The sequence below is a fragment of the Phyllostomus hastatus genome, unplaced genomic scaffold (assembly GCF_019186645.2).
Source record: "Phyllostomus hastatus isolate PE091 unplaced genomic scaffold, TTU_PhHast_1.1 phas_scaffold_21, whole genome shotgun sequence".
NCBI lineage: Eukaryota > Metazoa > Chordata > Mammalia > Chiroptera > Phyllostomidae > Phyllostomus > Phyllostomus hastatus.
In genome coordinates this window covers 42,851,635-42,876,751 of record NW_025334017.1, presented here as the reverse complement: position 1 = coordinate 42,876,751, position 25,117 = coordinate 42,851,635, and the positions used below count along the sequence as shown (strand labels likewise).

The window sequence follows — 25,117 nt, the reverse complement described above, 5'->3', positions numbered from 1 at the left end:
TCTCCCCACCCTGCTCATTTGGATGATACTCACCGGGTCTCCCCCCCAAAGACCCTGGACCCTGGAAGCCGCCTGGGCTTCTTATTTAGAAGCTTCTAGCCCTGGCTGGCGTAGCTCAGTGGATTGAGCGCGGGCTGGGAACCAAAGTGTCCCAGGTTCGATTCCCAGCCAGGGTGCATTCCTGGGTTGCAGGCCAGAACCCCCAGCAACCACACATTGATGTTTTCTCTCTCTCTCTCTGTCTCTCTCTCCCCCTTCCTCTCCCTCCCTTCCCTCTCTGAAAATAAATAAATAAAATTTAAAAAAAAAAGAAAAGACAAATTATAAAAAGATGGCTCAGACAGAGTTAAAAGCCCCAGAGCCAATTTAAAAAAAAAAAAAGAGGCTTCTGCCGTGGGAGCTGGGGCTGAGGGAAAGAAGACATTGCCCACCCCCCCCACACACACACTGAGAGAGGACTTTCACTTTCTGTTAGGTGGTCCCCACAGTGGGTCTCCCGTGGACCAGCTGCACTTTCTGGTTCCCGCCTCTGCACTCCCTTATCGGCAGAGGCGCCTACTCATCCACCAGACCCGACCAGAGCCCCTCCTGGGAGCCCCTCCTGGGAGCCGGGCGCATCCTGCACTCTCCGTTCCTCAGCGTCAACGGTGCCCAGTGCCCTTCCCGTCAGCCCGCTCGGCCCCGGGCGGGGTCCTCCCCGGGTCCCGGGCACCTTCCCACTCGGAGTGGGAGGCCTTCTGAAGGCCGTGCTACAGGTAGGCCCCACCGGGGAAACCTTCTGCACCCCTCTCCCCACTCCCTTTTCGGGCCCAGTGGGTGAAAACCCTGCCCTGCATGTGCTCTCCCCCATTGTCTACAAGCGTGCAGTAAGCATGGGCTGTGTGCCAGGGTTTGGGGTAGGTGCCCCCCCCCCCCCCACCTGACAGGGAGATCCGCAGGAAGTGGCCCAGCTCACAGAGGGGCATGCCCTGCGGAGGCAATGGACATGAACACAGACCATCGCATTAACACACAAAGTGCTCCGGTTATGACAGCTTTAACATGTGCAAACCGGTGATGTATGCGTTGCTTATGGGAGTGCAATCAGATGTAGTCAAAACAGGAAGAAATGCAGGGCGGCAAGCAGTAAGTACCAAATCCGAGGGTAGTGCTTATTACCTCCGGGGCACTGGGGAGAAGGGTAGGATTAGGTGGGGTATTCGCTATGTTTCATGCCTTCACCTGGGTGGTGAGTATAAGAGGTGGCTATGTTATTCTTTATACACTTTTTGTACATTTTACATCTTGCACAGTAAAACTTTAATAAAAAATAGAGTTGCGAGCAAGAGGTTGTTTGGAGACACCAGGCTGGAGGGTCTCCCGCAGGATGTGGACATTATTCCTCTGGGCTTGGCCGGGCTCATGTACTCAGGACACGTTGAACTGAACTCTGCTTGGAGGCACTGGGGGAAGGCTTTGTAGAGAAGGTGACAGTTACAACTGACTTTGAAGGCCAGTGCTGGGAACAGCATTCGAGACAAAGGGAACAGAATGTGCAAAAAAAAAAATAGGGAGGCCAGCATTCAAGGAACTACAAGGTGTGAGTGGGCAGATCAGTTCTGTTTTGGAGCAGTCCTTTGGTGTGTTTTGCTCTTGATCATTTATACTCAGAGGGTTCAGAATCTGGGTCCGCCTGGAGTAGACCCAGGCTAGACTCCACTCTGGCAGTAAAACCCAGTCAGTTTCCAGGGAGCTCTTTGATCTTTACTGGGACCTCAGCATTGTGAGACCCGTCCCAGCCCAAGGAGATTGGGTTCAGCCTCGGGTGCAGAAAGCCCTTGGTAAACTGAGCCTCTGATCAAGGAGTGGGACCTGCAGGGTGCCCACGCGGGTGAGGAGGGGAGCATCTTTTCTGGAGAGAGCCCAGGTTGCCGCCATTGTCTGACGTTCCAGACTCATCTGGGAACCGGCTGCCTGCTCCGGAGAGGGAAGAGGGGCGGAGGCAGGAGGGCCAATCTCTGTGTAGTGGCTTAGGGAATAATGTATATTCAGGATGGTTTTCTTTGAAAATGTCTTGCGAAGCCAATGAAACTCCCCAGGGGAGCCAGATTAAAGCAGTGATGGGGAATTTCATCAGCACTTAATCAAAGACATCGACTGTTTTGTGGGCCTCACTGCTTACCCTCCCATTGTTGTCTCTAGTTGTGGAAACTTGTTCATTAGGGTTTCATTAGGGCTGGCCCCGGGCCTCGCCCCTCCTTTTCCCCTTTGATCTCTGGGAAGTCATTCTCTTCCTGGGGCCGCCTGGGGGTCCCTTGGGGCTCCTCATTGTCTTTGCCATTCATGGTCCAATTCAGGCCAGACTCTCGACCATGTTTCAAAAGAGAGGTACTTCTCTACACGCAGCCAGGTTCCTGCCTGGACTGAGGATAAACGTGGTTCAGTCATTGGAGAGGACCTTGGCCAGTGATTCCTGCAATGGCCAGGTGAGGAGACCGAGGCCCTGCCAGGTGGGATGACAGTGAATGTTCCAGAAGGGGTCAGCCCCGGCTTCTGACATTTCATCAGGTGCCGCTCTCCATTCGAGCCTGCGTTCTTCCTCCGGAGGCTGTTCCCAGCCAATCCGCACGTCCATGGGCCTTTCACGTGCAGCCTTGACAAGCTACACGAGAAGCCGGTGGCAGGAGCAAGGAGGGAAAACCGCATTAGCTGCACGGTCCAGAGGAACTTCGCACGATCTCTCACCGGGGACCAATTAATTCTGCAGGAAGTGAAGGTTTACACTGTGCCCTGGGAACCCAGGCCCGGCACGCATTCCTGTGCTCGGCCCTCTGCACGTTTGTTTAATCACAGTCATGGTTGAGAACTCCCAGCGTTTCCCCCTGATTTTATGAGCCGGTCCTTGCCCGCAGTTCATCTGCTTTCTCTTAAACACTTTTTTTGGGGTCTGTGTTTATAGACGCTGAGTAAACACAAATCCTTGTCTTTAATTAGGAAGCCGGCAACAGCCAGTAAACGGGGCTCATTCCTTCTGTCTCTCATGCACTGTGCATGTTGAAAGGAGAAGAAGTGAAGGCAGGGACCCCCTGAGAGCTAACGGAGTGACCTGGGGGTGGGGAATCAGATGGTCTTCCCCCCCTCCCAACGGACCATGTATCTTGAGTCAGCGGGGTCACGTCTTAACCTGCAGTGGAGCACTTGACTTTGCCAGCATTTCATTCATTCATTCCTTCATTTCTTCACTCACTCATTCATTCGTTCGCTCACCATGGGGACACCGCCTTTTCTGCAGCTCATTTATCCATCCGCCCACCCACCAAAGGGACACTACCTTTTCGTAGCACTGCTTCTGGATCGGACCTAAGAAGGCCGTGATTTGTACCTGCGTTCACTCCTGGTTGCCCCTAAAAGGGAGTGTCCCGTAGGTGCTCCTAGTCTGATGGATAAATAACTACCGACATTCCGTGGTCAGGAACCCACTGTTTGTTTTAATCACAGGCTTCTGTCTTCACCATATCTCATGCAAAGGTCCCCTGGGGGAGGGTCCAGATCACATTAGGCCCCCACAGTAAGCTGTGCACGGGAAGGCAGGTGGCACTCGGGGCCCATAGGAGAGGGAGGGCCAGACTATGGCCGGTGTGTCGGGTGGGGACCGAAATTGGTAAGAGGGGAGTGGCATAAGAGGCCCAGCTACTTTTATTGGCAAGAATGTCCTGGACAAGTCACCCGAGGTCTCTGAGGGTCTGGATGCTGAGGGGGATGGTCATGCCAGCTTCTCACCCTAAGAGTCTTACCTGCCCAGTCCCCTTGGCTTTGGCTCCAGATGGCTCCCGTCTTTCCAGGTGTTCCCATTCGTACTTGAGATGTCTGTTCTGCTCCCCCTGTATGCCAGGCCCTGGGGATACAGTGGCGTGTGAGACAGATGAGCCCCTTCTCCATCTCAGGGAGGTGGGGTTGAGGTTGACAGACAGGCAGTGATGACACAGGGGGCTGGGACACAGGGAAGCCTGACGTACTGTGGGTCCGTGAGGGAGGTGGGGACCGCAGACCCACCCCATCCAGAGAGATCAAGGAGGGCTTCCTGGAGGAAGTGGCATCCAAAAGGGCAGGGGCTGTGTTTTATTAGATTCCTGCCTCTGAGCAAAGTGCCTCCCACGTAACAGGTGTTCAGTGAATGAATGAGCGAATGTATGTCCATGTGTTTAATAAACCGGAAAGTGTGGTGCAAACGGCACGTGTTGGTATTGGGATTTGGGGAGGGTGGAGCAGGAGCCCCTGCAATGAACTTTATCGCCCAATTTCCTGAGGACCAGCTGTTGCCAAGGGCTGGAGCCAAGGGCTGGAGCCTGCCCTGGTCCACAGCCGAGTGGGTGACAGTGTCTGCCTCCACCTCTTGTCCCAGCCCACTCAGGGAAGCAGACTGCCGAAGCTGGACGTTTTATTAGCCAGCTCGGTAGCCAGCAGCCCTTCCTGATCCGACCCAGATTTGGACATGCACCCCTCGTCGTCTGGACCGAAGTCCTGGGCCTGGTGGCCGACGGAGGGGGTAGAGAGCTCCCTGTGTGTGTCTGTGCGTGTGTGTCTGAGACCCAGAACATGGTAAAAAAGGTCGGAAGCACAGATATTCACACCACTAACCTCTAACCCTCTGCTACAACTGTCCTCCCCAAAGTGAAACTCAGCTGAATTTCAGGAAGTCAGGGATGATGACAGATGCGTCTCTGTGCCCCAACACCCAGCCCAGGACCTGGCCTATCTGGGTCTTGGGACAGTTTGCAGAATGAATGAATGAATGAACAAACGAACGAATTTCATATGGTGGCAATAAAGTTATCCAGAACACAGCTAGCTGGAGCCTAATGTCTTTACTACGGGGCAGGGGGAGAAGACTGTTTCTGGAAACAAGCTTTCGCTACTATGTTAGATGTTTTGCAATAGCAGAGGCTTGAAATTCTGCTTGACACTTGCTCTCTGTGGTGGGAGATGGAGAAACACTTCCTGTGTGCACGCTTGGCCGCGAGGCTCTGCAGACGCGCCTGGAGCCTCCGAGTCCTCTCTGTGGGGCCGGCGACGGCGAGACGGCCCTTCCTGCTGCTGCTTGGTGAGTGGATGTGTCTCATGGGCGCTTTCTGCATTTTGGGGTGCTCAGCATCCTACCCACTGTCCTGGGGAACTCCCAGTGTGCAAGGCAGAGCTCTGCCTCCCAATGTGGAGACCAAAGTGGACCAGACCTTCTTTCTCCGCCCCCCCCAGCTGCACGGGCACCGGCGTATGGCCTCAGTGTGGCCACATGGCGTAGGTTCTGGGCCGAGTGCCACAGTGACACAGGGGCAGTCACGGGTCCTTAGAGTGGAAAGCCCCTTGGTGATGGCGAGTGTCCTAAACAGATGTCCCGTGGCCTTGGCCACAGCTCTCTCCCATGGTCCTTTATCCCAGCATGCTCCTCCAGCCCATGTATTGATTCTGTGGGCTTCCCATCATCGTCACCGCTGACTTCTGCCGTCTGTGATCAGTAACTCTGACTCACGTGTGTGGCCAAGGCCAGAGCGAGGCTGCCGTCCCTGGGATGGACCTTGGCCACAAGGCGAGTGGGTGAGCTTGCTTTGGGGGCCCCACCACCCAACCTGATCTCAGTCCCTGCAGAGCCAGTCTGCTGCAGTTCCGGTCTGTAAGCATCGGGCTGCCGACTGTGTGTGAGGCACTGTGCTCAGCATGGGGACACCAGGCGAAGGAACCCCAATCCAGGCAGGTTGGGGGCTTAGAGTCCCGAGGCGGAGACAAGCGCACGTTGCGTAGTTCTGCCCAGGACGGTGAGACAGTAGGGCCGGGGGAAGCTGCTGTGTTTGCACAGGGGACTCCTGGTCCTGCCGGGGGACCCGCCGAGGAGAGGCGACATCTGAGCTGAGGTTAGTAGGTTGCAGGGAGCTAGTGATGCCAAATGGCAGTCCGGTGACAGGTGTTGTAGCAGGTGGGAAGGCAGAAGGTGGTGGGTGGTCAGTCCGGAAGGGAAGGCAGATGCCAAAATGTGGGTGACCTGTATGGGAGGGGTCAGGAAATGTTTTCTGTAAAGAACCAGATGGCAACTTTTTAGGCTTTGCAGGCTTTCCTCTGCCACAGACAATCCATAAATGAGTGGGCACGGCTGTGTTCCAATAAAACTTTATTGACAAAAACAGGTGGGAGGCCTGATTTAGCTTGTGAGTGGTAGTTTGCCGATCCCTGTTCTACACACTAAGGGGCCTATACTTTATGTTGAGATTATGGTGAATACATGTACTTCTGGTTGCTGAAAACAGGAAACGCAGCTAGCTCAAGCCAGATCAGCTAGGAAAGGGGATTCACGAACACGTGTAACTGAAATGGGTTTGGGTAGGCCGGGCTTGAGGTGGGGTTTGATCTGGGCCCTGGCTCGCTCTCTGCTGTTCTGTCAGCTCTGCCCTCCCTTGTGTGAGCTTTGTTCCCAGGCTACCTTCCTCATGGTGGTAACATGGCTGCACCAGCTCCAGCTTTCACATCCCCTTCTCTCCCCCCGCCGTTTTTATTGGACCACCTTAGGTCATGTGCATGCCTGGGAGCCCGTCCCTGCGGCCTGTGTGCTGTTTGGCTGAGGCCTGGGTCCCTGCCTCCTTGAACTGCTCCCTGTGACAAAGCGATTAAGACCACTGGAACCCTCTGCCTTATGCCACCCAGGGGCCACCCTAAGGGATGATGTGTTCAGGCTTGCTCAAGCCTGTGGCCATTTTCTGTTGGGAGAGGGTAGAATGAGTCCACTCAGGAGAGGACTGCACGCAGAAGAGCGATGCAGCCAGACTCACAATCTCCAGAATGCTCCCTCTGCTGACATGCTGGAGCAGAGCCAGCCTGGAGGGAGGAACCCCTTTAGGAGGTTGTCTGGGACAGGGTCGCCGGTTGTTAGGCAGTGGTGCTGGGCATTGGAACGAGAGAGTAGATTCGAGAACTGTTTGGGGGATGGCATTTTTAGGACTTGTGACTCATTTAATGTGTGTGAGGTTGATAGGGAGGGAGGAAGTAAGAAAGATGATCAAGAAATGCCCATTTCTAGCTTGGTCACTAGTAGAACCAGAGGAGGAACACATTTTTAAGGGAAGAAGTTGAGTTCTGTAATGAGCAAGATGAACGAGGGGGTGCCTGTACCCAAGGACCCTCTTCCTTGCCCGCCCCGGGTTTGTTTTTTTTTTAGAGCCCATTTCTTATTTTTAAAATGTAGCGGCAGCCACATAGAGGAAAGGTTGTTTTTCCTCCGTTTTCCTCCTTATCCTGTATCCCTTTCTGCCCCAGCTGCCAGGAAGCTCAGAGCCAGGGTTATGCTTAAGCACAGCTGCTAGCAGCAGCCCTTAGGTTCAGTGTATTTGCTTTGTTTCCACTGTTAGGTTTTTTGCCTTCTGTATCATCCTCATCGATCCTCTGCTGTTGCTGCACACTACTCAATGCCCTTTGGGAAGGAAGCGGGGCATAAACGATCTGATGGAGGGGGAGGAAGGAAGGACTCTGTGCTGACGCAGAGCCCTGAGTCTCTGCCCCTCCCCATCAGAAGTGTGGGTCCGAGCTCAGTGCTTCCAGTCTGTGCGACGCTGGCTGCTCTTGCCGAGATTTTGGGTTCCTGGTGGACAGGGCCTGTGTCCCCTCAGTGTCTCCAGTATTTATCACAGCGCCTGGGACCTACTAGGTGCTCATTAAAAGTCTGAAAGTGGAGTGAATCCAGGATGGCTGAGTCATGTGGGCCTTTCTGAGTGTGATTCAGGGGCGGCCAGTAGAGTCGCGTCTCCCTCTCTGACAAGGAGCCAAGGTGGTGGTGGTATTGGGGGGCACGTTTCACCCCCTCCAATTCATTCTTTGTAATGCCCCAGATCTTTTGAAAATGGAAATCAGACCTGACCGTCCTTCAGCTTAAAGCCCTCAAAGGCTTCCTATTGTCATTTAAGAACTGAACAAAACCCCGGGTCCTGAGGACCCAGCCCCTGCCTTCCTCTGAGCTCCCTGTGGCCTCTTTGCCCTTCCTCCCTGGCCGCAGCCCCCTCTTTTCTGTTCCACCCTTGGCGCATGCTGTTCCCTCTGTCTGATGCTGTGTCCCTGGGTCTTTGCAAGACACTTCCTTTGTCAGTTTCAGTCTTTCTTGAACATCCCCCTCTACTCCCTAGGCACCCTGCTCCTTCCCTTCACAGCCCTCCCTTGGTTAGTATGTTGTGTGTGTGGTTTGCACTCCCATTTCCTAGGTGCCCCCACCATCCAGAAAGCGCAGGCTGGGTACTGGGTTAAGTACTTGCTCAGTAAAAGCTCACTGAATGAAAGTAGGCTGGCCCTTCATCTGGTCAACCGGTGTTTACTGCGCACGCACTACATGCCAAGCAGGCACTGTGCTCAGGCTTAGGGATGCAGTGGAGGGTGACTGAGGGGTAATGTTTGCCCTCCTGGGGTTCCATTTCAGCTCCGCAGCCTGTTCCGCCTCTAAACCATATGTTCTGCACCTATTCATTCATTAATATGTACGTATATGAATTACATACACACAATATATATATGGAACAATCATTTACTGAACATGTATGTTCTGTATATAAAAAATGTTCTGTACATGTGTATGGAAACAAGCATTCCATGAATACCAACTGTATGCTACACATAAAAACCTATTTATATGCATAAAACATGCACATGCAGGAGATGCATGTACCTGTCCATGCAAGTGTCCACTGAACACCTACTTTGTGCCCACACTGTGCTAACCACTAGGGAGGACACAGACTCATGGAAGAGACAGAAGAAAACACCTTTCCCATCTGCTTGGAGGGCCCTACACCTGGCGAGGGCCAGGCTGAGGGGCGGGGCGCTCTGGGCAGCTGCCACAGGGAGTGGTCAGCGGGAGGGCAGAGGGCTGCTGCTGGAGCGGAAGGGAGTCCGTTCTCTCCTGACCTCCGTGAGGGCAGCCTGGCCCTGGTGCCTGCTGGGGAGTGGCTCCCCGTGGCTCCTCACGTATCGATTTAGGTGCTTGCCAGCATCAGAGATCGTCTGGGAACTGACTCCATTTGGGTTCTTTTAAAATAATCAATGCGATGGAAATCTCGGGACACCGAGAGACCTCGAGCCGTGTGGGCACGACATTTTTTCCTCGGAATTGACGTAGTCACGTCAGTAAAAACTAAAAGCATTTCTCTTGTTCTGCCCCACCCCCTCTCCTGTCTTCAACTTGACTGATTATCCTGGTCTTCTTGCCAGGATTTGCCGTTCTCTTGTCCCATTCCCTCCTAGGTTTTGAAGCCAAAATGAGGACCTTTCCGTTCATTTATGCTGCATGGGGTGTCCCGGGGCAGGGCCCCTGCGGGTTGCTGCGGTGGGGGTTCCAGACAGGTCACGTCCGACCTGGTGGCCATACCCTACACTGGCGAATTGCTTTTTTTAATTTTAAAAGATTTTGTTTGTTTTTAGAGAAAGGGGAAGGGAGGGAGAAAGAGAGGGAGAGAAACATGGATGTGTGAGAGAAACATCAGTGGGTTGCCTTTTTTGCACGCCCCCAACCCAGCAACGGGCCCTGACCAGGAATGGAACCGGTGACCTTTTGGTACGAGGGACGAAGCCCAGCTCACTGAGCCACACCAGTCCGGGCACGACTTCTTCTTCTTTTTACCAGTCTGATGGAGGCCTCTGGTCGACAGGAGAATAGCCCGCCAAAGACGTCCTCCCCCTAGTCCTTGGAACCTGTGAATACATGACTTTCCATGGCAGAAGAGGCCTTGCAGGTGTGACCGAGTTAAGCATCTTGAGCTGGAAATAGGAGGATCCTATTGGGTCGTTGTCATCACAAGGCTCTTCGTGAAAGGGACCGGGGAGCGTCACAGCCGGGGACGGAGGTGTGCTGATGGGAACGGACGGTCAGACTCAGGGGTGTGGAGATGCCACCCCGCCGGCTTGGGAGGTGGAGGAAGGGCCCACCAGCCGCGACGTGCTGCCGCCCCCGAGCCTCTGCAGGGAGCGCGGGCCGGCAGGCACCCTCGTTTCAGCCCGGTGACACCCGTTCTGGGTTTTCGGACCCCCAGAACGGTGAGCTAACGCTTCGTGTTGTTTAAGCTGCGGCATCTGTGGTACGCTTTTTTGGCAGCCAGAGGAAACCAATGCAAAGTGTGTTATTTGTATCCTGCAGTCCACCCCTCTGCAGTGTACAATTCAGTGACTTCTAGTCCCTCCACCGCGTGGCGCAGCCATGCCCCTAATGCAGTTTCAGACTGTTGTCATCACCCCAGTAAGATGTCCATTCCTGTCCATTTATGGGTACTCGCTGTGCTCGGCCTTAGGTAACCGCTCATCGACTTTTTGTCCCTATAAATTTGTCTATAAACTTGCCTTTGGGGCATTTCATACAAGTGGAATCCTATAATGCGTGGTGTCTTGTGTCTGGCTTTCCTGACTGAGCATAACGGTTCTGAGGTTCATCCACATTGTCAAGGGCGTCCGTGCTCTGTCCTTTCCGATCTGGAGTTGGACTCCACAGCGCGGCTACTCACGCTGTTCCTCCACTCCCCAGCGGACGGGCGTTTGGGTGCTTTCAGTGTGGGGCGAGCGTGAGCAGTGCTGCGGTGAGCCTTCCCGTGCACGTCTGCATGTGCCCGTGGGTCTTCGTTTCCCCTGGGTCTGCTCGGAGGAGTGGAATTTGCTGGGTCGTGCGGAGGTTTGTGTTTAACTGTTTGAGAAACGGCCAGGCGGTTTTCCAAAGCGGCGGCCCTCTTTTCCATTCCCTCCCGCAGTCCGTGAGGGCTCCCTCTTCACCGGCTCTTAATTCTCTCCGGAGCGCAGGCAGCAACAGGGGCTGAGCGTGCACACACGTGTGTCCGCACGTGCGTACCCGGAGAACATTTTCAAGGTGATGTTTCCATGGCTTGTAATTGGCTGTGGCAGGAGGTGAGGAAGACAAGAAAAGCTGCCCTCTTTGTCTGGGCTTTGAAGAACTAAGTGGTTGCAGCAGCTTCTCCTGCACCCCTCCCCCTCTCCCCGCCCCCCGTATTAGCTCCACAACCCAATAAATAAATAGTCGTTGGCGTTCCACATCCACGAGCCTTAATGCATCCTACATTCTCCTTCCACCAACTTTGTTGTGGGCACTTGCCAAAATGTGCAGGTTTGCATTGGGTGAGACCCGATGTTGGTCCTTTCGGGGTAAACAGGGAGGCAGGCAGAGTGTTTGGGTCACTGAGACACTGGGGCAAGTCTCCGGCTTCCTCCCCATGCCCTTCCTCTTTCGCCCAAGCAGTCCTGCCTGCCACTGCACTGGCCCACCGCCTGGCCTCCTGGCTTCCAGCTTCTGCTTGTGAGTTCCGCTCCCCGGACCCCTGGTCTGAGCCAGTCTAGGCTTGCTCACTGGGCGGGGGAGGGGCCTGGGAGCAGGCACCAGGGTTTAGTCTGTAGTAGATGTTGACCTGGAGGGGAGTCGGTTGGGGAGACCCTTTGACCCTGCTGTGGGGGGGGGGGTCGTGGCGGACGGGGACGGCACCCAGATGGAAAGCCGGTCGTTCTGACCGGGCTCGGTGGGCAGTAGGCCGCTCACAGTCTCTCAGCGATAGCAGTCAGCAGCAGGGTGTGAGCGTCATTCTGGACGGAGATCCTACAGCGAAGGAATCTTGCAAGCATTACGTAGTCTGTCTGTCACAACAGGTGGGACAGGGCCATAGGGACGTCAGTGAATTACTCTCATCCATGCGATCCCGTGAGGACAGCCGTGAGTTGTTTCGGGGTGACTATCAGAGGTTTGGGGCCTTTGAGCAGAACCTTGGCCATCAGGCATCCAGACCACACCTGTCGACCAGCGTGCAGAGCAGGAGGAGCCTGGAGCTGACAGGGCCTGGGGGGCACCTGACCAAGGGGTGGTCAGCCCCCAGCAAAGGCAGGCAGCCACCTGGGACCTGGCTCTGCACCAGGGGAGGTGTGGATGGGACAGCGTTGGCTGGGCTGAGCCTCATCTTGGAGGAGTGTGGCTGTGAGTTGAGCCGTTGGTGGGTGGCAGGAGGGGGCCTCCGAGGCGATGACCTGGAGGAGAGTTGACCCAGCAGGGTGGCCGAACCCTGACGGTGAGCTCGCGGGACTGAGCCCCTGCCTCCGTAGATGGTGTGACCACCACCTTTGAAGATGAAGAAATTGAGGCTCAGAGAGGCCAAGCAATGTGTCCAAGGCCACACAGTAAGAGCTGCACCTGGAGATTCAAACTCCAGGCTGTGCCTGAAGTCACCCTCACCTTGCAAGATGCTCTTCCTTTAGACATGAAATGAGATGCAAACAAAACACCAGCACCTCACGTGTCACGTGAATGTTCTCACGGCACCGTGTGGGGTCCCGGAGAGGACAGACGTTTCTCCTGAGAACCACCCCTCCCTGCCGCCGAGGTCCGAGGTCCGAGTCAGGAAGCAGAAACAGCCTCTCATTGTGTAACCAGCAGCCACCACTGTCAGAGGCACCGGCCTTGGCCGTGTTCACGGGCAGCGGAGAAACCACAGCAGGGCTAAGGCCTGGAAGTGCCCTTCACCCTGCCAGGAAGCAGAGGCCCCGTCTGCGGATGCCCCGCGCGGTGCAGTACGAAATGCAGAAAGGACCTGCAGGGCTGCCCTGCGGCGGTCATGTTGCAGTGGGCTGCTAAGGGTTGTAAGCAGTTGCATTAAAATGCAGGTGTGTGCATTTAAAACGGTCAGGGGGAAGAAAGCAGAAGATCTGGTGTGTGTCCTGGGTCCTCTGCCTCTTGGCCGTGTGACCCTGGGGTGTCATTTCACTTCTCGGAATCTCAGTTTCCACTTCTGTAAAATGGAAAGATTGACCAGACCTCTAAACTCTTACCTGGAAGTGAACCCTCGGCACGTTGTGATCGTAGCTGCTGTCAGTTTATCTGCAAGAGAAGATTTATCTGTAGACTGTTTTCGGTGGTTTTGGATGAAATTTATGCAGGTGGCCATTTTCTAATTAAAACAGAAAAAAAAGCGCTTTAATTTACACAACAAAGGCTTATCTCAGAGCCTCCTCCTGTCCTGGGTGGGTATTAGGAAGCTCCTGGAATGGCCTTCATTAATCATCTGGGGAAGAGGCTTTGTCTGTGAGATTCTTTCAAGGATGACATCACCCCTATGAAGAGGGGGGCTTTGAACTCAGTGGACAGGTGTGGGTGACAGAACAGGAAGGGCCTATTTGTTCCCGAGTTTATGGTGTCACCTGGGACTGTAAAAACGCCGCCCATCCCTGTGGGGTGGGGTGGGGCGTGCTGGCATCCAGGGCTGGGAGCGGTCTCACCCATGTGGTTGAACCAGAGGGTTCCTGTGCAGGAGAACCTGGGCCCTCGGGGCGAGGCGTAGGTGGCTCTGTGAGGTGTGTTGAAGGAACTCGCATCGCAGTGTGGAGGTGGGGCCTCGGAAGGATTTGTGCCCCGGCAAAGGTAACCAGTGGCAGTGCGGAGCGGAGGGTGAGGGACTGGAGTCTAGGGCACCACAGTGAGAAGCGGATGCTCTGTGTGTGTGAACTTGGGGCCTGGACCCCGTCTCCCTGATGCCATCAGAGCCACCAAGTTAGAGGCCATGGCAGGCAGGGCAGGAAGCGGGGCCTGGTAGCAGCCGGCAGCTTCTCATGAACCCACTGAGGGTGGATGGTGTCCGCCTTTCTCCTCCCCTCCCTCTCTCTCCTTCCTCAAACATTTGCATCCCTGTCCCTCTTCTGAATCCCTCAGAATTTTCTTTGCATTTTTCATGCCCCTCACCCCTGCCCAGAGGTGATGGTCAGAAGGTTTAACGTTGGGCACCCATCAGAGCACTTTCGGGAAGGCTCCGCCGTGCTGGAGGTGAACTCTGCCCTTGCGGGATCCAGCGGGGGGTGGGGGGGGGGAGGTCTGGGAGCGCTGGAGGAGGGCAACGTGGGGAGAAAGCACAGTACAGCAGCTCCTGCCCGACCGGAGCCGTCTGGGTGTTTCGGTATCTCACCGCCTGCCACAGCCACGCTGGGGAGGGGGCAGCCAGACACTTCCGCTGGGCTGGAGGCGTTCAGGGTGGGGCCGCACTGCCACCCCTCCCTCCTCCCTCCTCTCTCACACCCTGGAGTGAGGCTCAGTGGGACTTTCACAGAGACGCAGGGGAGAACATTCTGGAAACCCCACGCTCTCAGCTGTGCGGTTGTTCTGGGTTGTCCCTCCCAGGCTTGACTGGGCCACCTCCGCCCACACTCACTATCTTTGCACCTAAGTGGGTTTTTTTTTTCTCTCTTTTCCCTGAGAGCAATTCAGATTTATAGGCCTTGGGGAGTGCGCAAATATTTGATTTCAATTAAAGAAGACTGTGCTGGGGAATAGGCGAAGTCACTTCTTGTTAATTATTTCTGGGGGACCCTGGGATGGGTGGGGATGACACATCACAAGTCCTCTGGTCCCCCGGGGCATGCCAGCTGGCCCAGGGGAGCCTGTGGGGGCAGACGGGGGCGAATAAGGCAAGAGCATAAAACCCTTGGAGGTTTTTGTGGGCCAGAATCTGGGGTGTGGAACAGGTAATGAGGATGGTGCCCACCACCTGAATAATACCTGCCACCTGTTAGGACTTTCTGCTGGCCCTTCTCCGTAATTCTCACCATCTTTAGTTGTAAATACTATCCTCCCCATTTCACAGCCGAGGACACTGAGCCCAGACAGGTACTGAAATGTGTCCCAAGCCACCCAGCTCTTAAGTGGCAACCTGTGTGTGTCAGGCTCCAAAGTGTACAAAAACCACCCGTGGGTAGAGTGTCCAACGGTGTTCTTAGAAGATCCCACAGACTCGTCTTGAGAAAGGGTGGGTTTCTATAAATGAGAGCCCTTAGTCTATTTTTCAAATATTTTATTTTATTTATTTTTAGAGAGAGGGGAAGGGAGGGAGAAAGAGGGAGAGAAACATTGATCGGTTGTCTCCTAAGTGCCCTGACTGGGGATCGAACCTGCAACCTTTTGCTTTTCAGGAGGATGCCCAACCCGCCAGGCCACACCGGTCAGGGCACCCTTAGACTATTGAGTGAGATTTAACCCTGACCCGCAGAGCCTTCCGGCTGGCTGGGAGAGGGCGCTGGCTGGGAGAGGGCGAGGGAAAGGGGTGTGTTGGGGGAGGCGGGGAGGCGATGGGCAAGGGGAAGAGAGCGAACCCTGGAGCCCAGAGTTCCTGTCCCGGCAGCATCACGGGGCCATGGCTGAGTCATACCATCCCTCCGAGCTGGCTTCCTCTTCAGCGAAACGAGGGTAACAGCCACAATAATAGCATTTATTGTGGGCTTCCTTGGTGCTGGCAGCGGCCCAGAGGTGCACGGATTAGGGCTTCTGCCCTTGGGTGCTTGGGGGTTCCGTGGGAGGAGGACCCTCCCCACCAGCGCCGCACGGGAGGCATTGCACCGGAAGGTTCTGGTGAAGTGCAGGGTGCTCTGCCATTAGGGTGGGAGGCAGGGGAGCAGCTGGTGTTCCAGCTGTGGTTTCAGGGCCCTGCAGCCATCTGACTGTGGTTCCTGCCTGCAGCGGAGGGACCGCCAACAGGGGGATTTCTGCCTCCGGCCCTCAGAGCCAGTCTCCTCTCGCTGCCGGTGCTCCTGACGTGCACCCCTCCCCCAGCCTTGGCTGCTCATTTCCAGGGGATCACCTTGCCCAGTCTCCAGAGGAAACACACCCGGTCCCCAGCTGTGCAGCACAGTCGCCCGGGAGCCTTCTGCAAACACCGATTCCCCGTTCTGGGGAAGGCTGTTTTTACAAGGCTCCTGGGGTAGTTTTGAGCCACAGCTGCTTCTCCTGGGACCCACTGCCTGTTCCTGCCACGGAGATGGAGTCATTAGGGCTGGGAGAGGCTCTGGAGAGGATCTGCTGGAGGGGGCTGCACAGCTGCTTGCAGCCTCCGGCCCCCAGGGAGGGAGCAGGGCTCCGTGACCCACAGGGTGGGCTCTCAGGAGGTTCCCAGTACACCTTGCCTCATCCCTGGGTGCTGCTGGCGCAGGGAGGGGCTCAGGTGAGCACAGCAGGGCCCCTGAGCTTCCTCTCGGTGGTGCTGTGTCCTCTCTGCTGTGTGACTGGCCTGGATCCAGGCCTGTGGGATGGTGTAGGGCCATGCCCACATGACCTGGCACACGACCTCCCAGTTACCCAGTGCCCACTGCTCCGCGGCATCTTCTGATGGGGCTCAACGACAGCCCCAGTCGCAGGTTTGGGACAGAAATCAAGGCATGGCCAGCCCAGCAGGACAGCTGGGGTGGTTTAGAATCAGAATTTAAACCTGATGGAAATTGGCTGTCTGGTAGAAATGATGCCTACTAGTGCACTGGTTTTGGTTCGGAATCAGATTTTTCTAGCGTTTTTATACTGACTTGGTTTAGCTACTTCTTCTAAACAAATTCTGCTTCTTGAAGTTCCGCTATAAACCAGCCACTTTCCAAACAGTCTCCGAGTCAATTCCTAAGGACTGCAGAAGCAGCAGCAAGAGGCGTTAGCAGATGACCAGGTCAGGGTTTGGACCGAGCTCTGTCTGACTCGAGAGCTCATTTCTGTCCACAGGGATGGAGCCTAGCTCCTCATATGTCACACCAGAACTCAGCTGTCCAGTACGGTAGCCAGTAGCCACCTGGGGCTATGTAAATTTAAATTAATTAAAATGGAGTGAAACAAACTCCGTCACGCTAGCCAGAGCTGAGGTGCTCGGTAGCCACGTGCGGCCGCCGCCACCGCCGTGGGGACCGTGCACCTGCAGGGCGTCTTTGTCCCTGCAGAACGTTCTACCAGGCGGTGCTGAGGGCGCACGGGGCGCAGACAGGGCTCTGGGCCAGGCCTGTACGGCTGGGATGGTCAAGGAGAGGGAGTTGTGAGCAGGCTGTGCGACCCTGTGGGTGTCCATGACGAGTGACCAGCTGTCCTGGGTTGCCCGGAACTGGGAAATTCTTTGTAACTTGCGACGAGTGGGCCACTGTGCTCACTGCCCAGTTTCCCTTGTAGATGTCGCACTGTGCTCCGGTCCAAGACACAGAGTTTCACAGTGAGTCCAAGGTCACGGAGAAGTGAGTTAATACCTGCCGGCCTCGTTCAGGTTTGAGTGGGAGACGAGCTCTGAGAAAGGGCCACGGGGTAAGATGGGCCCAGCAGGGGCCTCGTCTAGACTGAAGGCTCCTGGAGGGGGGTACACCTGAACTGAGAGCCCACACCTGGGAAGCCGTTAACCAGGTGAAGGCGTTTGAAAGTGAGGAGAAGCTAAATGATCATCATCCATGGGTGGTTCAGAGTCGGGCAGGCTGGTCGCTGGTCCTGATCGTGCTGGGGTCTGTGTGACCCCAGGCAAGCTCCCTTCCTCTCGTGCTTCCCATTCACTCCCCTGGAAAGTCAGACGCATAGACCAGACACCCAGAAATACTGGTCTGTACCTCTACCGATGACACTTTTTCCACTGACGACTGGCATGTCTTTAAAGGCGACACATGCTTACACGGAAGAGGTGTTTGATAATCGCTTCTGTTATTTCAGAAATACCGTTTTTGCCCTGGCTGGTGTGGCTCAGTGGATTGAGCGCCGGCCTGTGAACCAAAGGGTCTCGAGTTCGATTCCCAGTCAGGGGCGCATGCCTGGGTTGCTGGCCAGGTCCCCAGTAGGGGGCATGTGAGAGGCAACCACACATTGATGTTTCTCTCCCTCCCTTTCTCCCTCCCTTCCCCTCTCTCTAATAATAAATAAATAATTTTTTTTTAAGAAATACCATCTTTAATGAGTTTCTCTCCATTTCTCTCCACTCTTGGAAAAGAAGGACACAATAGTACCCAATAATAATGTTATTAGTTTAGACAGGTGATTGGTTAAAGTTTCAAAATATTTATTTTGAATATTTGCCAATATTTAAGCACCCTACCATACGAATGGAAGGTAGTCTCTTCCTTTCCCCTAAAATATCTGAGAATTCGTAAGGTTAAAGGCAAATTTTTCAGTTGGGCATAGAGTTGCAAGTATTACAACTTCGTGAAAAAAACATTTAAAAAAAATTTATAAGCAAGAGATCATGATGCTATGGAATAATTATTATAAATCACTAACATTTATTGAGTGTTTACTATATATTAACCACTGTTCTGGGAGAAGATTTTATTAAACAAGGGATTAAGGATTATTAGAAATACTACAGAGCTCTTGTAATTGAATGGGATTATGGGTTTAAGTTGATAATTTTATAAAAAGGGATAGAGTGAATCACGGCTCAGAAAAACCAGCAAATAATAAACAAGCCAATAAAATTACAAGAAGAATTTATTGAAGAGGAGGACTAATTATTTGAATTCTATATTTTTGGTTAATTAATATTTGTGAAGTGTCTTCTGGGTAGCCGGCACTGTTCAGTAGTTTTACATCTGCGATTTGATTTAATTATAATGAGCTCGTCACTTCCAGATCAGATTTCCCATGGGCTCCGTTTGACTAATGAGTTATCCTAGCCCAGTGCTCCTGGGCCCTGCAGGTGCGGTCCAATGACCTGGGGAGCATTGGACAACTCTGGTGCTGGGGTTCCCCGCCAGAGAGTCTGTTTAATTGTGCGGGGCTGGGGTTCAGCAGCAGCACCTTTAAAACTCTTCCTCTCTCCTCCTCCGTGAACTCCGGTTAAGCCAGCACGAGAAGCGCTGTGTTCGACTATCCGAGATGTTGTTTCACTCACAGAAAAACGTTGACCTGAACTGCTCGGCAACAAGCAACTATTGCACACTTCAGGAGGGACTTTGCTAGGCCAGGTGCAGAAAGTAAAACACCTGCTTTCGTCGGTCTGTTTCCTGTTAACTGGGATGTGGGAAGTGTCAGAAGAATTATAGAATGAAGCAGTCTAGAAAATGTTGTGCTAAGTGTCCCAGGCCTAGAATTTCCAGGTGCACTTAATTTGTCACTTGGGTTCTGCTGTGATAGTTATCAGAAACATGTCAGTGACTTGCATTGTAAGTGGGGTCCCCCCCCAGAAAAAAAAGACTATCTACACTAGAGGTAATTCCTTTTAATGAAATACATATATACGCACAGAATACAGATCTGTGAATAAAAGAGTTTAATAAGACACAGGGAATGATGGGGAATTCTTTGGGTGGAGGGGTTATAGGTTAGAAAGGCTTCTTTAAAAATTGTCTTTGATGTCATAGTAAATGTTTCATATCAAAACATTAAAAAAAAACCCATGAAGGAATTAAATGGTTTGGGGAGCTCAACTTTTCTTTGAAAAATTATTAGGGCCTTAGATCATATAACAGAATATTAACCTAAAAAATGGCCCATAATCAAAAACATATTCAGTCCCTAAAAAATTTCTGGTCATCTTCACAAAGAGATTTACATCCATGGGAACTTTTGGTCCTGCCCAGGAGATCCCAGGAGTTGTGAAGGCGTGGCGTGATTGGTGGTCAGATAAAGGAGAGGGGCCTTCCGACGTGCCAGCGTTAAGCATTTTCCCCCTAAAATAAGCAATGCTCTGCCCTGGCTGGTGTGGCTCAGTGGGTTGGACATTGTCCTGTAAACCAAAAAGGTCTCTGGTTTGATTCCCAGTCAGGGCACATGCCTGGGCTGTTGGGGGTGTGCCTGATCGATGTTTTTCTTGCACATCGATGTTTCCCTCCCTCTCTTTCTTCCTCCCTTCCCCTCTCTCTGAAAATAAATAAGATCTTTTAAAAAAAAAAAGCAACCTTTCTGGTAAGGGTGGCCAGATAGGCTTCCACTGAAGAATGTGCCCTTTCACAAACATCATATTGGTCCTGGACAGGTAGCCGGGTTGGTTCGAGTGTCATCCCAATGTGCCAAGGTTGCAGGTGTGATCCCCAGTCAGGGCACATACAAGAGTCAACCAGTGAATACATAAATGAGTGGAACAGCTCTCCCTTCCTGTCTCTGTAAAATCAATGCATCAATAAAAAATAAATCAGTGAATACATCATATCATATTTGCTGAGAGACTTGGGCAGTCCCAGCATTCGTTTGGACTTGGGGTTCTTCACTGGTGCAGAACAATGAGGGCACCACCCGTCTTCAGTGACACGAAGCCCGTGGTGTCTCCTAGAGAGCTCTGGGGAGGGCTGTTAAGTTGGCAGGTCTCTGGGTTCCCTGCCCTGGCCTCGGACAGAGCTGCTGTCTGGGGATGGGCGGGGGGCTCTGGGTGGGTGTTAACTTGCAGAGAGAAGAAATCAATTCAATTCTGCAAGCATTCTTCAGGACCAGCTGTGTGTCAGGCATAGTACCAGGTGCTGGGGACACCAGGATGACCAAAACACAGTGTCAGCCCTCAGGTAGCCTAATGTCCTGGCAGAGACGGGGACACAGATAATTCCAGCATTTCTTCAGCTCGGTCAGGGGCGGGGGTGGAGAGCGGGGAACAGTCCCGTCAGAAGGCTGATTGAGTATGCGAGCCCTGGGTATTTTCTTTTTAGAAACAATACAAACTCCCTCCTTGAGTCACTGCCTAGTCACTCCCCAGGGGAAAAGAAAGAAGGAGGAGGGCCCCCGTGGGATGGGTGGGGATGGGTGGGTCTTCCCTCCCGCCCTGGAGTGGACTCGGGGGGACTGCGGCATGCTGGTGAAGGGGTTGTCAGGGGAAGAGGAGGATCCCTGAGGGAGGAACCTCAGGAGGTCGTCAAGTCCAGGCGAGCGACCCTGGCAGGCCTACCTACACATGTATCCTCCATCTCTCTTCCCGGTTCTTGTACTTGACCAAGTGAACCAGCAATTTAGCCTGTGGGCCTTTGCAGTTCTGCTTGGATGCCCTCCTGCCTGGGCTGGGCAAATTCTAACTTGTCTTTTCATTCTCAGCTTAGATATCACCTCCCCGGGGAAGCCTTACACCCATCACTTTGCATTCCCTGCTGAGTAATTAGATACGCTTTTCCGTGGCCGCCCGACACCCGTACTCACCCCTGTTATATCACTTTTTCATCCTCCACAGTAATTGCTCGTCTGCCTGTAATTGCCCCATTGACCTGTGGGAGCTCCTGGGTGGCTTGGATGGCTTCAGTCCTGGAATCCTCTTCATGGCCACATGCTTGGCATATCTTGGGTGTTCCGTAGATCATCTCATTTACAAAAGGTTTTATTTATTTTTAGAGAAAAGGGAACAGAGGGAGAAAGAGAGGGAAACATCGATGTATGAGAGATACATTAATTGGTTGCCCCTCGCGTGCCTCCTACCAGGGACCTGGCCCGCAACCCAGGCACGTGCCCTGACTGGGAATTGAACCGGTGACCTTTAGGTTCACAGGCCGGCACTCAATCCACTGAGGCACAGCAGCCAGGGCCATCATTCTTGAATGAGTATCTTCATGTGTCAGCAGAAGCTGCAGGAGCTCAGAGAGGTTAACTTGCCCAAAGTCCCAGAGCCCTGAGAGACCAAGCAGGGGCCGGAGCCCCTGATGTGAGCCTAGGAAGGAGACAAGACCAGATCCGGTTTCTAGAGCCACAGGCAAGGGTCTGTCCACCCGTATTGGGGAAGTGAAAACAGTCGCCCCTGGCTGGAGATGACCACTTTCCTTCTAGGGGAGCTGCACACTCTCTCCTGCGTTTACCTCTGAGTGATGCAGTGACCAGCTTATTCTTTGTGTTCTTTCTTTTTTTTTTATTCTCACCCGAGGACATTTTTTGTTGCTTTTAGAGAGAGAGAAGAAGGAGAGGGAGAGAAGGGGGGAGACATCAGTGTGAGAGAGAACATTAATTGGTTGCTTTTTTGTACGTATGCCAACCAAGGATTGAACCTGCTACCTGGGTATGTGCCCTGACTGGGAATCGAACCCATGACCCTTTGATCTAAGGGCCCACACTCCAGCCAATGGAGCCACACCAGTCAGGGCTCTTCATGTTCTTAAAACAAACAAACAAAAAACCCCTAGAATTTTGTAAGAGTGAGCGGGTGCACTTTTTTCATTTTTAGCACTTTTGCCCAAGGCCCTGACATTTTTCCAAGGGAACAACTTCTCCCCATTTTCAATTTGGTAAATGTGGTCAAAGAATCAGAAAGCAAGAAAGAAAAAGCCCTTTATGTGCTTTATGGGAGGAAAGGAGAACTGTAATCATGTTTCTGGGCCTCTGTATGCGCATTCTTGTGTGGTGTGTGTACATGTGTGTGGTGTGTGTATGCATACACTACACGTGGGGTGTGGGATGTATCACACACATTTGAGGAGACACACACAGCTAGGGAGTATGCTTCAATGGTTCTCAAATGAAATCCCTTCTTTCTCTGGCCACGAAGCAGTCCTGTGACGAGACTTACAAGGGAATTTTAAACCACACTCCTGCGACGAGGGCACGGGAAAGAAAGCTGAGCACCAAGTGCTGCTGGCAAAAGCCGCAGAAGTGGCTGGGAGCACCAGCCCTCAGTGTTCGCCCGGGACAGTCATGCAGACGTGGCCCCAGACCTTTTGTGAATAAAACGAGGCAGGTTAAGTGGCTTCCGGTAGTTTCCGCACCCGATGAAAAGCAAAGAGAACACACAAAGGCAGCCAAAGATTTAATCAGCAAAAGGGCAGCCAGAGGCGTTCTGTTTCTCCCCGCTTGGCGATAGGAAGAGTGTCTACACTCTGACCTCACTCCCCTGGCCACTCTCTGTGCTGGTGAGTGCCTTCGAATGGGATGCTCGTTGTGGTTTTTCTGAAAGCTCCCTTGGAGGCAAGAGTTTTTGCTAACGTCTCCCTGGACCATGGGAGCGTGCCAAGTGGGGTGCAGTGTGCATGCTTGTTTTCCTTTCTCCTCCGTGTAGAGGCCTAAAACAGGAAGTGATTCAGGGGGTAGAATGACTAACACCAGTTCAAAGTCAAGCTGAGCTGAGCATTTTGCTGGGACGAGACCTGCTGCTGCTGAAGCCCGCAGCCTTTATCTGAGAATCCTGGTCCCGCCCTCTGTTCCCAGGACAAAGCTGAACTGCCCCTCCGTCAGGAGAGTTTGGTTTGGTGGTTCTTCCCCTGCTGTGCAACCTTCAGCAAGTTACTGAACTTCTCTGACTCTCCATTTCTGTACTTGTAACCCATAAGACTAAGCATTAAATGAGAAAAACGTTTGTGGAGAAACATGCTCTGTGAACTCCAAGGGTCTGACGAGGTGGAATTTGGCGTTGGTATTTCAAGGCCGTGCCTTTGGCATGGGAAAAGATAACGGTGGCTGGGATTTATTGGGAGCTTACTGTGTGCCGAGGTCTGTTGCTTCTTGCTTAAGCCTTGCTATAACTCTGTTTTGCAGGAGAAGAAACGAAGGCCTGGCGTTTGAGTCGTCCGTTCAAGGTTACCGAGTTGGTAAGTAACAGAGCCTTATTGGACCCTGGCCGTCTGACCTCAGCCCCTGTGCCCTTAACCACTTCTCTCTGAAGCACAATTAAAGTGGATGGTAACACCAGGCCAGGGCATAGATTTCAGCTCATTGAAATGAGAACCTTCTGCCTCTGTTGAAATCCAAATCCACATGTACTCTTTCATTCGCTCCATGAATGTGTATTAAGAACCTAAAGTTATTAATTATTGATGTTAGTAAGAACTATATAACTTTGGAGGGAAGAAGCCATCCCAGCCTCCTATTATCAGTCATAAGAATAGCTAACGTTTATTGAACACCGTTGAACAGCAGACCTTGTGCTAAGAGTCTCGTCTGAATCATCCTGTTTAAGCTTCACAGCAGCCCGAGGAAGTTGAGGTTTAAAAAAGAGAAGTAACTTGCCCAAGTTCACTCCACTAGTGAGGGGTTGCCTTAGTCCATTCCGGCTGCTGGAACAGAAGACCGTGGACTGGGGAGCCATAGAAACAACAGAAATTTAATTCTCCTACTTCTAGAGGCCGACAAGTCCCAGCATCGGGGGGCTGGCAGATTTGGGGTCTGGCGAAGGCCCACTTCCTTCTTCATGGGTGGCCTTCCCGTTGCTAGAACCTCACAGGGCGGAGGGGGCTGGGGTAGCTCTCTGGGGTCTCTTTGATGAAGGCAGCAATCCCATTCATAAGGGCTCCACCCTGGTGACCTAATCACCTCCCAGAGTTCCCACCTCCTAATCCCCTGCCTTTGGGGTGAAGTGTCAACATGTGGATTTTGCAGGCACACAAACAGTCCTGAGTCAGAGATAGAGTCAGTGTTCACGTCCAAGCGGTCTGGCTGGAGAGCCGGTGACCATGACTGCTGGAAACCTATCACTCGTGGAGGGCTGTCCCTGGCAAACCAGTTCTGTGAGCCTGGGTGCCGCCTGGGCACAACGGGACACTTCCCTTTCCTGCCTCTTCTTTTCCTGGGCTTCCTGGTCTCCTCTCCACCCTCCATGGGCCGGGCTGGCGTCTGGGCAGGTTTAGCCACAGAATGGAGCTCAATCGATGCATGTTATGCAGCAGTCTCTCAGGCATGCTTTCCGCTTTTATTTGAATTGAGGTATATACCACACTGTAATATGCGCGGATTGTATTCGTCATGCAGCGTGGTGAATCTGTAGCCTGCGACGCCCATCTCGCCACCACCCAGAGCAGGGGACGCAGTTTTCCCGTCACTCCCGTCACAAGCCCCCTCAGGCCCGTTTGAGTTAGGCACGCCGCGCTGTTCAGACGTATGGAAATCCCGTCTCTGCCCGGATCAAAGATGCCTGCGTGTAACTTACCCGGATCCAAATATCCTGGCTCAACAAAAACAAAACACAGGAGGGGATAAAAATAACACTTTCAGCAGTGTGGGCGATCCTGTCCTTGCACCCAGCTGGAGTCTCTCTCGGAGTGAGTGTGGGCGAGAGACCCAGACCTGCTGTTCCCTCTGCCGGTCGTGGTTCCCGTGGCTCTGCGCACTGTGTGCATCTCAGGCTGCCGCGTGTGCTGCTCGTGCTCATAGATTTGAGTTCCCATGCAGCACGGCCCCAGAATCCGGGCCGGTGGTTTCCTCTGGCGCTCAACCCCAGCAAAAGGAGAACGGGCGGTGGTGGGCTTCCTGGGAGACGGTTTGTCAGGCTCCATGGGGAGACCCGATCTGGGGGTTCTCAAGGAGAATTGTGAGCCCTTTCACTTTCCGCATCACGTGCCGGCTTTAGTCGCTGACCCTGAGTGGGGTGCAGTTGGAATGGGGGCAGACCTCGATGGGGCAAGGGGGGAACTGGAGATTGGGCGGCCTGGCACCTGGTGGCAGCATGATGGGCGGTGCTGAGCTGGGTGAGTCCCTCCCGCTCTG

General features: G+C 53.4%; 1 protein-coding gene across 7 annotated transcripts in view; it reads left to right on the top strand.

The window, feature by feature from the left end:
- CYRIB (CYFIP related Rac1 interactor B) overlaps window positions 1-25,117 on the top strand; it is a 129,958-nt gene that overhangs the window by 13,221 nt on the left and 91,620 nt on the right. For 4 of the 7 annotated variants that reach the window (XM_045861162.1, XM_045861155.1, XM_045861154.1 and 1 more), the window contains exon 2: window positions 23,174-23,226. The gene's annotated coding sequence lies outside the window, so the exon portion shown is untranslated. Of the gene's footprint in view, window positions 1-13,366; window positions 13,400-23,173; window positions 23,227-25,117 lie in introns of those variants that run through there. The other 3 variants (XM_045861163.1, XM_045861156.1, XM_045861160.1) reach the window with 3 other exon arrangements.